The sequence below is a fragment of the Magallana gigas genome, chromosome 1 (genome assembly GCF_963853765.1).
Source record: "Magallana gigas chromosome 1, xbMagGiga1.1, whole genome shotgun sequence".
In the NCBI taxonomy this organism is placed as follows: Eukaryota; Metazoa; Mollusca; class Bivalvia; order Ostreida; family Ostreidae; genus Magallana; species Magallana gigas.
In genome coordinates, this window is record NC_088853.1 from 9076660 (window position 1) to 9084547 (window position 7888).

The 7888-nt window shown below is 33.8% G+C and overlaps 1 long non-coding RNA gene across 1 annotated transcript; it reads right to left on the minus strand.

The window, feature by feature from the left end:
- Positions 1 to 1758: 1758 nt before the first annotated feature.
- Positions 1759 to 6927, minus strand: LOC136274761 (uncharacterized). Its single transcript, XR_010713182.1, has 2 exons — positions 6774 to 6927; positions 1759 to 3058 (listed from the first exon to the last, which is right to left on the minus strand). It is a non-coding gene; the product is annotated as an uncharacterized lncRNA (long non-coding RNA).
- Positions 6928 to 7888: the final 961 nt, after the last annotated feature.

The following is a 7888-nucleotide window of genomic DNA, read 5'->3' on the forward strand; positions in this document are numbered from 1 at the left end:
ACATAGGTAATTTCCTATATTTGATTCGTCATTTTAAATTTTATTCTTTTTCCCCCCATCACCACTTCATATATTTATATATATTGTAGTGATGAAGTTCATTCTAAATATCTATCCTGTTGCAAGTCATAACCCCCCCCCCCCCCAATAAGATACTCTTCTTTTTCACTCTAATGATAATAATAGACAAACATAGTCGTTTATAGCTCCGTTCACTCAATCTGCTTTGGTCCTATAATTATAGTTTAACCAACTACAAAATCTGACATAACACTTTGTGATATATTTCTTTCATCGCAAATTTTGATAAAGTTTTTAAACAATTTTTCCTCTGCATTTTTATATGTTTTAACAAGTAGATCATGATAATACACAGACACGATAGTCGACAGATCACATTCCCCTATCCCTTCTATGTGTGGTCTTCTCTCGGACGGATGGTCATAGTCACATGCCATGCATCTCCTTTTTTTAAACAATTTCCCATTTCTTATAACTTCTTCTGCAGAACATTTTAGAAATAATATTGTCAACATTCTTCTATAAAAAATTGACTTTGGAAAATTTTTCCATGAAAATGTATCGTTAGGTTCAGGGTCTTCGTATATAACCTCCATATGTTGTTTTTATTTAGGAACAATCAAATATACGTTAAGACGAATTTCCTGGGACTTATATATATTACCACAAGTCGAATATGTTTCCTCCCACTGGTTTCTATTGACACTATGCTGTTATATGTAACTCACCCCCCCCCCCTTCCTATATCATTTGTTGTACGGTGATTTATCTGCCTCACTTCCCTCTTTTTTTTTCTACTAAAACAACTTTAAATACCCCCCCCCCCTCCTTCCTTTAACTCATAGTAATAACATGGTGCAACACTAACATGTATTATCGGTATGCGTCACTAATTAAATACATTAAGCTAATAACATTAATGACCATTTTGATTCCTTTTTTTTAAACAACTTATGTCCGTGTACTTAATTTCACTGACAATCTAAGAAAACATTCCGCTTTCAGCTACTGCCTGTAAAACCTCTGTAAGATGAGTCGATTTCTATATAGCCCAAGTCGTACTCCATTACTTGAATGCACTTAATCTCAGAAATGTTTTTAATTATTTCGAAGTCATAAAAAACCACAGCACAGGTAATACAGTTAGTAGTACAATAATTGCTTTGTCGTGTGGATGCATTTAGTCTCATACATTTCAATTATATATTGAAGCTGTCATCGTAAATGTTAATGATATTTCAAAACCAGTCATAAACAGTAACATTTATTTCATATTAGGATTAAATATTTATATTTAAACACAGGAAAAGCAAATTCCAGTATAAGACAGCTCATCTTTAATTCATATCTCATTTCTATGCACATTGTGGGTCATATTGACACCAATCATCGTCTGGGGCTATATCTGATAACCCTCCCCCTTTACCAATCATCGTCTGGGGCTATATCTGATAACCCTCCCCTCCCTTTCATCTTCATGACATAAAATTGGTCCCGCCCCCCTGCACTTCTAGGGGCTATACAGACACTATTGCAGCAGTTGGTCTCAAATGTAATGCATTTTGAAGTTATTGTCAAAGTCATTATTTGTTTTTCCATAGTACATCGTAGCACAGCTTTAAAGTCACAATATGAAAACAAAAAAAAGTTTCACGGTCAAATATAACATCCATACCTCTCACAGTTTCCACGGGATTTTTTTTTATTGTCTCAGGATGTGTCATTAAAAAGTAAAGATTGAAACTAAGATTGGCATTTAATATATATACATTCAACATGTACAACATATTTTTTTATTTGCATGAAAACATTGTGGAAAGCTACTGTAAATATTACACGGTAACACAGACAGTGTAGTCATAGGTTACATGATAAGTTTTATTATGACTTCACAAACGTTGAATGCTGTTATAGTGCAATTTCACAAGCGACGATCAAAGTTCACACTTAGGACTTATTTGAATATTCCCTAAATACATGTGGGATGTATGTAACAGTTATTTTGTGATATAATTTATATATCAAGATAAGGCAAAATGTTCTGCTTTCGCAAATTTTATATGTTAAGAAAGCCAGCAAATTTATGTAAATAGAAATGAAGTGTTAAGCATTGAAAATGATTATATAATAAACTCAACAAATAGGAAAGCAGGCAATAGTAGTTTCTTAGATATTTGATCCAAAACAAATAACATTGCTTGTAAATTTAAGTTGTTTTTGAATAGACTTTAATTGAATCTGTACCCCATTCTCCTACATAAAGATCGTCGTTTTTGCTGATGCATAGAGCTCGAGGCATTCTTATGTCTTTGATGTAATTATTAATTTTTCCATCAGGGCCAATAATGTGAATGGTGTTGTTTTTCATGTCTGCGACAATGATATTGCACGATGAATTGCAACATATGCCATATGGATCAAAGTTCTCGGTATCCGGGGTACCTTCATAACGGAATCTAAACACACCCAGGGCGTCCGTGACAACCACGACGTTGGTATCGGAGACACAGATATCCCCATTGCCGTTCTCTGCTATGTAGGTGGGACAAACGTACAAACGGCGGTTCTTTTCTGCAAATATTTCGAAGTCGTTTTCAATGGAAAATACTTTTCCAAAACTTTTTTCGTCACATTCCTTGTTCCAGAGACAAACTAAAGTACCATGTTCCCTATGATGCAATATTCCTTGTATGACAAATCCTTCTGGAAGCTTTGAATTGTTTTGAGTTTCCCCTTCGTTTTTTGACCAGACCACTTTATTACTGTTTTCTGGTTTGTCATGCCGATAAACTGAATTACCATTTCCATACGCAGTCACCAGCGGATCGCCATTATATTGTGCAATATAAACCCCTCCGGCTGAATTTATTCTAGAAATATTAATGTCACAAATTAATTGCATTTTCTTTGTTGAAAATTCTCCTCCTCTTGCTACTGATATGCTTAGTTTATAATTGTTGTCTCTATCTTCTTTGCCAATCATGTCAAATATGCGAACATTGTCGCTAAGAGGAATAGTACTGGAAATGTAATAGGCCTGAAAATAAAATGTAGTATAAACATACATAAAAATATAAATGATTAGTTTTTTCTAAGATAAAAATATATATAAGATTAATGTGAAATCGCTTCTTCTTGTTTTAAGTTGAAACGTTATTCCCCTTTAAATATTTTAGTGGATCTCGTGTACCTTAAAAGGTTCCCGAGTTAATCCATAACAAGTAGTTTTAAATCATTTATCTGTAAAGCCCCTTTCATAATTCGCACACGAGCACTTGACAACACTTTGCGATCGGAATTTTTCAGATTCGCACGAGCTCTCGCATACGTTGCACGATCTCTTGCATTCGTTCCATGCGTTTTAGTGCTCGCATCAAGTCTCTTTAAAATAGTGGACATGCACACTATTCAGACGCCACCGAATGGAATCTAAATCATCGCAGTGCAACACACGAACATTAGTACGAACGTTTTACAACGTTTTATGTACTTCGAAGATTAGTGCACGATTTTTAAAGGTCGTAAGATGAATCGTTGCTGTATATGCGAGTGTTATATGAGACTGCTGCTCAACATGTCTCATGTAATCTTGCAACGTTTTACTATCATTGCACAACTTATCGGCCTCAATATGCCATGCTTTGCCACTAGTACATGTATGTTTACCCTGTGTAAGCATCTCTGTTTCAGACCACAATTGACAATATACATTTATTGCATGATGATTAGGATAAGTGAAGATTTATTTCTCCAAGAAGAATCATATTTGTTTTTTCTTGGGGAATAAATCTTCATATTCCCTGAACATAGATGCAATAAACGTTTTCTGATACCAAAAAATACAAGAACAAATGATTAAACAAAATATGTTGATTTCTAAAAATTGTTTGACTTTTCAATAGCAATAACGTCGTGATTGTTTGATGTCCTATATTACTGTCTCACTTTTCTTTCATAATTACGAATCATAGATAATTAAGCTGGTTCTGTGATATAAAAATAATCATAATGATTAAATATGTTTGATTTAATCATATTTGTATACATCGTATGCTCATATCGGCTTGTTTTTTCCAATGAAATCGCCCTGTCACGTGTCTTTCTAGACTAATCAGATATGATAAAATAATCATATTGAGGTATAATAAAAATGCAGCTGTATCTCTTTTTCTACTTTGGCGACATGTTCTCTCACTTCAACTATGTCTATTGAAGAGGGTCGGAACTGAGCGGTTTATATACCCATCTGACTCGCACGAGCATTCGTACCATGTAACCCATGAGGGCACGTCTAATCGCATTGACGCACGTTCAATCGTCCGATCACCTGGTCTTGCGCGGTCCTATCGCATTATCTTTTAACCGTCGCTTTGACAGTACAACAGTCTCATATAGACGCAGGATATATCACAAGATTTAATGAGTTAACATCGCCAAACGCTCGCTTAGATCGTGCTAATTTCGTACTTATACTTTTTTAAATGCGATTATTTCATCAACAGTTTACGGTTCATATCTATTGTTTTCGGTCGCACGGATATTTTGTCGCTTCTGCTCATACGCATATTGTGAAAGTGGCTTTGGTCGGTTGTGGGTTTAAAATTTTGCACCGTCTGCGCAGGGTATTGCGCTTACTGTCGTAAAACGCAAATGCAACATAATATGTTCAAATGTACAGGATATATAACTTTTTATTAAAAAAAAATAATTATCATGAAAATTATGTGAATAAGTGAAATGAATTGTTGGAGTAATGCTTAAAAGTATTTTAATCCTTTCGCCGCTTCTAAGAAATTGACGTTATCCACGTCGGAGTAAACGTCTTTTAATGACGTCAGTTGAGACTTTGAAGTAACAATTGACAGCAATAAACGTCTTGCATTCTGTTTGTTTGTTGTTGGTTTTTTTTGCAGCGTCAATTAAAATTTGCAAATTTTATTCTATTCAATTATGTAAAATGGCTGACACGACACGTTTTTACGACCAAACTATGAGGGCGGATAGCATAAAAACTGTCCTGTCAATTTCGTTTTAATTAAGCAAAAAGTTAACGTATACGTTATCCATTTATCGCTGAAAATTAAAAGAAAATTGTATGTTTGTAATTTTTTACAAAATAAATTAAACATAACCCCCCTTTTTTCCTATATATTTTTATATAAATGTCGGTGATGATTCGGATATACGACCAGACTTTGAGTGCAGTAAACAGATAAACTATCCAGTCAATTAACTTTATACATGTCATTTGCATATAGTTTACTCTATGTTTATCTTTCACTGTTAAAACATTAAAGGAAATCGTATGTATGAAACATTCTCCCCGAGGCTCTTTAATGCATACACTTTTAACGTTTCCACCTAGTTTTATTTCTGTGATTTACCCATGTATACTACTTAAGAAATCAAATCAAAATTTATGTTTTAAAAAGCTCAATTGTGCTTCTTCTTCTTTTTTTTAATCCGTAACGTTTTATTTTTTTTATCTTTTTTAAATACATTTATAACAAAAGTTGTGCAAAACATTAAGGACTTTCTTGGATATGGGGCTTTCTCCTTATATGAGGGAATGAGAGTTCTTGAAAGTATTTGTTTTATTACTGGAAAACGGAATATATTTCGATATGGGCTTCCCAGGAAAATCTATTATTTGTGATCTTTTTAATCTCATAAAATTGTTTTTGTGTTGGGTATTGCATAAAATAAAAGTAAAACGTTAAACATGTTGACAGGAACCCCCAACTAGATTTTGCAAATAAACAGTGTCTGTCCGTAGTAGTAAAACAAAGTCGCACATTTTTTTATAATGACTACATGGATGCTACAAATCAGAATAAGGCTGTTAATGTGTCGCTTTCTAAAATCTTCATTTTGGAGCGTCCAATGATTCTCTCTCTCTCTCACCATCCTATTTTGTAATGGATATAAAGTTTCAAAACGGTAAGATGTTCTGATTTAAACAGTCCTTGAGGGGAGGGCTATCTGCGAAACCTAATCTACGTTTTAAACTGTTGAAACATAGCATTATTTTTTTGTTAGCGGTTGGTTTGCTTATTCAACCATTCGAGCCATTTTACTGTATTAAGATTATTTAATCTTATATATTTACATCTACCGAGTATGATTCCCTCTATTTCTAATGAGAATTTCTTCTGAAATCTACACACCCCGTTTATCGATTGGTTGAAACCTACGCCGACCTACACAGGATGGATGATAACTAAATGGTCTGGAAAGGTGAGTGAATGGCACACATATGCCATTCAGTCGCATTTCAGTTACCTTTCAGTCACCTTTCAATTGACAGAATGGCAGAGATTGATCCTGTGCTAAGGAAAATCACGGACTGCACGAAATAATCATGATGATGTCAGACTCAAATTCTCACGGAAGACGATTTGGCTGTTTCTTTAAGCTAGCATACTGATGTACATTGAGAGTCATTAAGTGAATTTTACTTACTTTTTACACTCATTTTTTAAATTTGTTAATAGAAAGATGTAAATGTAAACAAGAAAATATTTTCTTTGATGATTCATGCGGGTTAGGAAGGTAGCGATTGTTGCAGAAAAAAATTACATAAACTGCTAACGCGGGTTATGTATTTTCTCTGCAATGTCGCCAACCTCATATCCCGGATAAATCACCACAGAAAGCATTTTATTGTTTAAATAGAAAAAGTAATGGTCGTCTCTCTTATATCTTTCATAAATTTTACATTACTAATATGTGAGAAATCATATATGACTTACCATGCCTTTAAATGTTCTCCACAGTCGTTGTCAAACGTTGTATATTTCTGTTCGGAGTCCTGTATATATGTACCGAATGCTCACGTGATCCAAGGGGGTTGAAACAAATGTGTAATATTGACCAATCTGCTAAAGTTTTAGGATCTGACGTCGCCGTCGTCTCTGAAATAGATATACTCTACTATATTTACTAATGTAAATACTGATTTATTTTGCATCAACTTGATATATAGATAGATAGATAGATAGATAGATAGATAGATAGATAGATAGATAGATAGATAGATAGATAGATAGATAGATAGAAAGAGAGAGAGATAGAGATAGAGAGAGAGAGATTTGTGGCATTGTTTTAATGTTTTAAATGTTAGAAAAAGTTTTAGAGACCAATCTATTTTGTTCACACTATTGCTGCTTGGAGAACAATTAACAATATATTTTTCAGTAAAAATCACCATGTTTTTTCAATTTCAATTTTTATATGGGCGTACTGTATATAGTTTGATGGCAGAATAATGTGAACGTCTAATGACACATCTACTTTATTTCGTCAAACATCGCTGAAAGTTTGAACTCAATAGATCTATCAAATACACATTATTCTCCGTTTATCACTGATTTCCGCCAAAACTTGTGTCGATTTCTTGTTACGCTTGTTGGTACACATGAAAATCATCTGATAAAGCTTCCAGACCTCTTCCATTGGTGTATATCTGAAAAACTGCGGGCAGGAAAACAGAGAAATGGACTGACTGACAAAAGAAAGTAATGATTTTTATTTAAAAGGCTATCGGGATAACTTTGAACATTGAATTAGTTTCGAACGATCAGCATTGTGTCCGTATAAAACATCCGGCAAACTTCACTATATGCATGCGTAATGCGCGTCGCTCTTATTTGTTAACTATGCAGTGACGCTTTCATATAAATATTGATGCTATAGTTAAATAAATTCTTTTTTTGCATAACAATTTTGTTCGGAAGTACACTTTGCCAAACAAATGTAAAGATAGCCTGTTCTTTGCTATTTCGAAAAGTAGCAAAACAACGCGATATATCCTCGATAATGCATCTTGTTAAGTTGGCATAACATAACAACAACTAATGCTAAAAAC